Raw genomic sequence first — 6692 nt, forward strand, 5'->3', positions numbered from 1 at the left:
ATCCAAGTGACCGAAGGGTCTGTGTGTTAGGCAGACACATTGTTATCAAGTTGGGACTTTTACACATTCGCCTTATCGGACAGGTGAACACGGTCCAGCCACAAGATGTAACTGCTTTCACAGCCGAGCTAGAGGACAAACACAAAGACTGTTTTCAAGGGTTACTAAAACTGAAGGATTGTCAGCTGAAGCTGCATGTGGATGGTAGCGTACAGCCAGTCGCACAGCCTGTTTGCAGAATACAAGTTCAGTGTTAGAAAACAAGTGGGAGAGAAACTGAAACAACTTGAGGAAGGAGATGTCATTGAAAGAGTTAACGGACCAACACCATGGGTATCACCTCTAGTTGTGACGCATGGTAAGAAAGAGCCTAGACTGTGTGGACATGCGCAGAGCAAATGAGGCCATAGTACAAGAAAGGAGGACCTGACTGGAGCCACTGTATTCTCAAAACTGAAGTGGAGATACCATCAAATTGAGTTGGAGCCAGAGTCCAGGTCATTCACCACTTTAGTAACACAGACAGGATTATGCCGTTATAAGAGACCGATGTTTGGTATCTCATCTGCCCCCGAGACATATCAACACATCATTGGACAAGTTCTATAAGGCATCCCTGGTGTGCACAACATATCGGATGACATCATCGTTTCAGGAGAAACCATACAGCAACATGATGAGAGACTACATCAAGTACTGCAACAACTGCAACAGAGACAACTGACGGTCAGCATCAAAAAGTGCCAGTTCAGAATGTCACAAATGGAATTCATGGGCCATGTTTTGTCAAAAAATGGAATAGGAGAAGCCCAGTGTAAGATTAAGCAACGAATGCTGCTGAGATGAGAAGCTTTTTAGGTCTCGTGAGCTATTGTAGAAGGTTCATCCCTAATTTAGCCACAACATCAGAACCACTGGGGAGGCTGACAAGGCAATCCTGCAAATGGACATGGGGATCAGAGCAGAAAACAGCTTTTCTGTTGAAAAGTTGAAGAGACAGCTGACCAGTTCACATGTAGTGGCGTATTACATGTAACAAGATACAGACACCTGTGGTGGTGGATGCTAGTCCAGAGGGATTAGGAGCAATACTGAGCCAGAAACAAAATGATGGTACACACAAATGTGTCTACTACGCTAGCAGAGCCTTGTCTGATGTAGAGCGTCGATATTCCCAAGGTGAAAACGAAGCGCTCGCTATTGTGTGGCATGTGAGAAAGTCCATGTATTTCTCTATGGAAAAGACTTGTGCTGGTCACAGACCATAAACCTCTGGAGACGATCTCTTCACCAAAGTCTAAACCTCCTGCCAGGATGGGCTTTAGGGCTGCAGCCCTATCGCTATCACGCCCTGAAATTGATTTTTGTTCTAACAGGTAACCAGTGCAAAGATCAGGTGTGATGTGTTGATATTTTTTGGTACCAGTGAGAATACATGCAGCTGCATTTTCAATTAGTTGTAACCTCTGAATACTTGAATTCGGGAGTCCAGTGAATAAACCATTACAGTAATCTAATCTACTTGTTATAAATGCGTGGATTAATTTTGCCGAGTCTGATTTTAACAGAAAGTCCCTCAATTTGGAGACATTTTAGAGATGATAAAAAGATGATCTTGTGATGTGATTGATATGACTTCTGAAATTTAGATTGCTGTCGATAATTACACCCAGATTCTTTGCTTCAGTTTTGCTTTTGAGAGAGAGAGTTGAGATGCACTGCGATTTTCAGTCTCTGAGCCTGTGCACCAAAGATGATTATTTCTGTTTTGTTTTTGTTTAGTTGTGAAAAGTTTTCTGACATCCATTGATTAATATCTTTGATACACTGAGTGAGGGATAATATGGGTCATCTGGGTGTAGTGAAATGCAAAGTTGCGAATCATCTGCATAATTATGGTAACTAAGATTATGTTTGCGTATGACATGAGAGAGTGGAAGCATGTAGAGATTGAAAAGCAGGGGTCCAAGAATTGACCCTTGAGGTACCCCACATGTAATGTTCATTTTGTTTGAGTTGACTTCACCAATGGAGACACAAAACTGTCTATTACAAAGGTGGGTTCTGAACCAATTTAGAACTGGGCTAGACAAGCCAACCCACCTTTCAAGCCTTTCCAGTAAAATTTTGTGGCCAACTGTGTCAAACGCAGAGCTAAGATCAAGTAGAACAAGAAATTGAAATTTTTTTGGAGTCTGTGTTTATACGTAGATCATTTAAAACTTCAATAAGTGCAGTTTCTGTGTTATGGTGGGGATGAAAACCAGACTGATAAGTATCTAAAAGGCTATTTGATGCAAGACAATTCTTGAGCTGAATGTAAACTGTTTTTTCAAGTATTTTGCTAAGGAATGGTAAGTTGGAGATGGGCCTATAATTTGCAATGACATTGTGATCCAGATTGTTCTTCTTCAGAAGTGGTTTGATGACAGCTGTTGTTAGTGATGTGGGAAATATACCTGACTGAAGAGACCAGTTAATGATATGTAGAACCTCTGGTGCTAGGGAGTTAACGACAGTTTTGAAAAATGCAGTTGGGAGAGGATCCAGGCAGCAGGTCGAGGACCTGAGCTGATCAACAATATTGTCAAGTTCTGTCAGATCTAAACAGTTAAAGTGAGACATGACACAGGGGTAGTTCCTGGAGAAAGGAATGGTGAGTTCAGTGCTAGATTTAAGGGCACTAATGTTTTGGCTAATAGTAATGATTTTGTTATTAAATAAAAGAACCAAATTGATCACATTTTTCTGAGGACAACATTTCAGAGGGAATGGTGGGTGTTGTGTGAACAAGCCTGTCAACAGTGGAGGAATTCTACTTGTATTGTTGGAATTGTACCCCACTGTAGTTATTGTAGAATTGTATCAAAACCTGTGATTGGAGTAAATGTGCTTATGAGACAGTTAAATCTGAGCTTTCCGCTGTGGAAAAGATAGTGTTGACAGGTTCCAGAATTGTAAGTCCTCATTCTGCACGACGACAGACCCTCATGTTAGCACGTCAAGATAACCAAGGAAATGTGAAAACGAAACAGAGACTAAAAACAAACGTGTGGTGGCCAGGAATCGATAAAGAAGCAGAGGAGCCAGTGAGTCATGTCATGCCACATCAACAGACTGACAGAATGGACTTGTGTGGCCCGTTTCCATCAGGTCACCATCTACTGCTACTAACCGAGTGTTGTTATCCTTCAGAACCCCACCTCTGTGAACATTATCCATCGTCTGAGACACGCATTTGCAACACACAGACTCCCAGAATGCATCGTGACAGACAAAGGCAATCCATTTCTATCAAGGGAATTCAAAACATATTTACAGGAGCATGGGATCACGCATCACCGTGTCACGCCATATTGGTCTCAGGCAAATGGTGAAGTTGAAAGGCAGAACAGAACACTTTGTAAGGCCAGGGAAAAGACTGGCGCAGTCTGGCTGAGTTGGATGCATTTCTTCTGGCTTATCGCAGCACCCCTCACTGTGTCACAGGTCACAGTCCAGATCAGAACCAAACTTCCTGAACTGTCAGAACCACAGCTACAACCTACACTACAGGATGCTGCTGTTCGTCAGGCTGATGCTGTAAAGGAGGAGAAGGATTCAGAAGAGCAGACCTCAAAGGACCAAGAGACTGCCAACTCATCTCACAGACTGTGTGACTCAGACAGAAAGTGCTGTAAAGGGCCAGAATAATCCCCAGCATATGTCTTAGCGGCAGGGTAGTCTACCCCTCACTATTCAGGTTATAACATCAAAGAAAAATGAATGAAAATGCACTTTCTGCAGTTAAGGCAGACTTGTAAGCTAAAGATGGATGTTTGGATGCAATTTGTTTAAAAAGAACTGACCTAACTCCTAACAGACAGGAGAAAGAGAATCAACATAAGAAGGCTAAGAAGGAATAATAAGTTTAACCCTGAGCTGTCTCTCATGCTCACACACACACACACACACACACACACACACACACACACCTGAATCTCTCTGTAAAGGAGGGGAGGAGAGAGAGTTTTTCAGTACAAGAAAAACAACATTATGAAACCTCAGTCATAACAGTGTGGAGAAGAGACTCAAATAAACAAGCATGGTAGTGACTGTCTGACCGGAGCCTGGTTATTGATGTCGAATTGCAATAAGGAAATATTACCCGCCTTCTATTAGGTTTTGTTCTTATTAAATGCTTTTTGTTTGAACCCCTGCCTCATCTGGTGTCCTACATCTGGGTCCTTTCATGCAATCTACCTCTGTAAACAAACAAGTAACACGCGTGGTCATACTAGTACTGCTAAAATAAATAAATAAATAAATAAAATAAACATAACACCCCTATGAGAGCTGCTGAATTTATGCTTTTAACACATGGATAATGAAAAAATCTGGATCTCAGTTGTATAAAGGACACCACGCTCATCTGTGCACTCTACAAGAAGGGACAGAGCAGGCTCTACCCTCTGAGGAGACTGAGGTCTTGTGGAGTGAAGAAGACAGTCCTTCTATGACTCTGTAGTGGCATCGGTCATTCTGTGCAGAGTGGTCGGCTGGAGCAGCAGCATCACAGACGGGGAGAGGAAGAAGCTGGACAAGGTCATCAGGAGGTGACAGGAGATACCTGGCTAAACTGTCCTCCATGCTGGACAACGAGCACCACTCCCTGCAGGGTGACCTGACAGCGCAGAGAAGCAGCTTGAGCACCCTCACTGTGTGAGGGAACGATATAGACGGCCTTTCCTTCCTGCTGCTGTGAGGCTCTACAGCTGACACTCATAATGTGTGCAATATTATTAACCCTCAAGGTTTAAATACTCTAATCCTTTCACTACTTATTCTGTACAGTCCTGTGCAATATCTGTTATATATTCGTTTGCAATTCAATACTTTTTGTTACAATCCAATTACTTTTTGTTGCAATTCATTACTTACTGAATATATATGCCAATACTTGTATATTGTTTATTCTATTCTTCTTTTATTAATCTTATTATTTATCTTTTTCACTCTTTGTTCTTGTTATTTGTCTGCACTATCTATGCTGTTGCAGACTGCAATTTCCCCACTGTGGGGCAAATGAAGGTTTCTATTCTCATCCCATCTCGTCTTCTACTACCGTTTAATCCTCACTAGGATTGCGGGGGTTTCTGGAGCATGTCCCAGCAGTCACTGGGCAAGAGGCAGGGTACACCCTGGACAGGTCGCCAGCCTATCACAGGGCTAACACAGAGACCAAAAACCATTCACACTCACACCTAGGGTCAATTTTAGAGTCACCAATCAGCCTAACGAACACGTCTGTGGAGGCATCAGCGTTTATCACGGAGTCGCTGTGCCGCCCTCTGTTCTATTCTATTCCGTTCTATTATGTTCTTTGCAGTGGGCGGATGCAAAATCAACATTCATGACAAAATAAGTCCTGTCCCCAGTTTTTCTATTCAAGGTTCTCCTCTTGACACAAATTGGAATCAGCTCTCGTTTTCAGTGGCAGCAAGTAGAGCTGACTCTGTTAATCTTTTTAAACCCAGTCATGGAGTTCGGGTTATTTCAAACTAAATGTGATGAATGAATCACTGGAATGATTCAGTGCAGGTCTTTTTCTTTTTTTTTTTTTTTTCCCGTGTAACAGTATGTAATCTCACTCAGACTCTGGTATTAGTCTTTGACAAAGGACTGCATACCATCTCACACCTATTACTTGATAGAAAGGGTGAGAAACAGGGAAAAGGGTGCCATGGCTGCCAGTTCTGGAAACTGATGTGCAGCCTCTTAAAATGAGAGAACATGTACTTGCATATTTCTGTCAGAGCTGTAACAGTTTATTTGGTTTGACATCAGACTGTGAGCTGTGCTTCTTAACGCCAGTCAGGATTTTAAGTATGAGGAGAGTTAGAGGGTTCATCAAATCCCATCAAACCACACCATGCTCACCTGAGTCAGTAAAGGTGATTTCACTCCAGCTTCACCAATCAGTCAACACGTCATAATGGTCACTACTGACAGCTCCTTTCTTCAGCTCTTTTTCCTCTCTTTTTTTAGTCAGGGAGGGTAGACTGACATTTCCATTTCTCCTCTAATGTTCAGTCTGCATGAGGGTTTTGTGATCAGACAGTCGGAAAAAGAAAGTCCAGCTGAAGCCCGCGATAAGTATGACAAGTATGAAGTTTCGTTCGAATTTTTACATTGGTAATTTCTTAACTCTAATGGCCTGTTAAATTTGATTAATATAATTCATTTTGAATGTCTCGAAACTTGGGCTCTAAAAATAACCCTTACATCCATCTCATAAATGCTAAGCATTGTATGGCTTAGCATTCTGGCCCTAAATGAGGACATGTCCTCAGTGCATCGTCCCCCTGCAGCCTAGGCCTATAGCAGCATAACTAAGGCTTGGTTAAGTCCAGCTGTAACTATAAGCTTTGTCAGAAAGGAAAGTCTTAAGCCTGACCTTAAAAGTAGAGACGGTGTCTGCCTCCTGAACCCAAACTGGGAGCTGGTTCACAAAAATCCACTATATTTTCCCAATCTATGGGCGATGGGGGAGTTGATGAGTTTGAGAGAAGGTGTTCCATCTGCACAGTGCTTCTCGTCCTGACCTCACACCACCACCACAACATGGTCGTGCTCCTCACCCCCAACCCAAACCTGGCCTCCTCACAGTTCAATTTGTAGCTCCTTACGGGACGAGGAAAGCACATTATGTT

The sequence above is a fragment of the Mugil cephalus genome, chromosome 2 (assembly GCF_022458985.1).
Source record: "Mugil cephalus isolate CIBA_MC_2020 chromosome 2, CIBA_Mcephalus_1.1, whole genome shotgun sequence".
Taxonomy (NCBI): domain Eukaryota; kingdom Metazoa; phylum Chordata; class Actinopteri; order Mugiliformes; family Mugilidae; genus Mugil; species Mugil cephalus.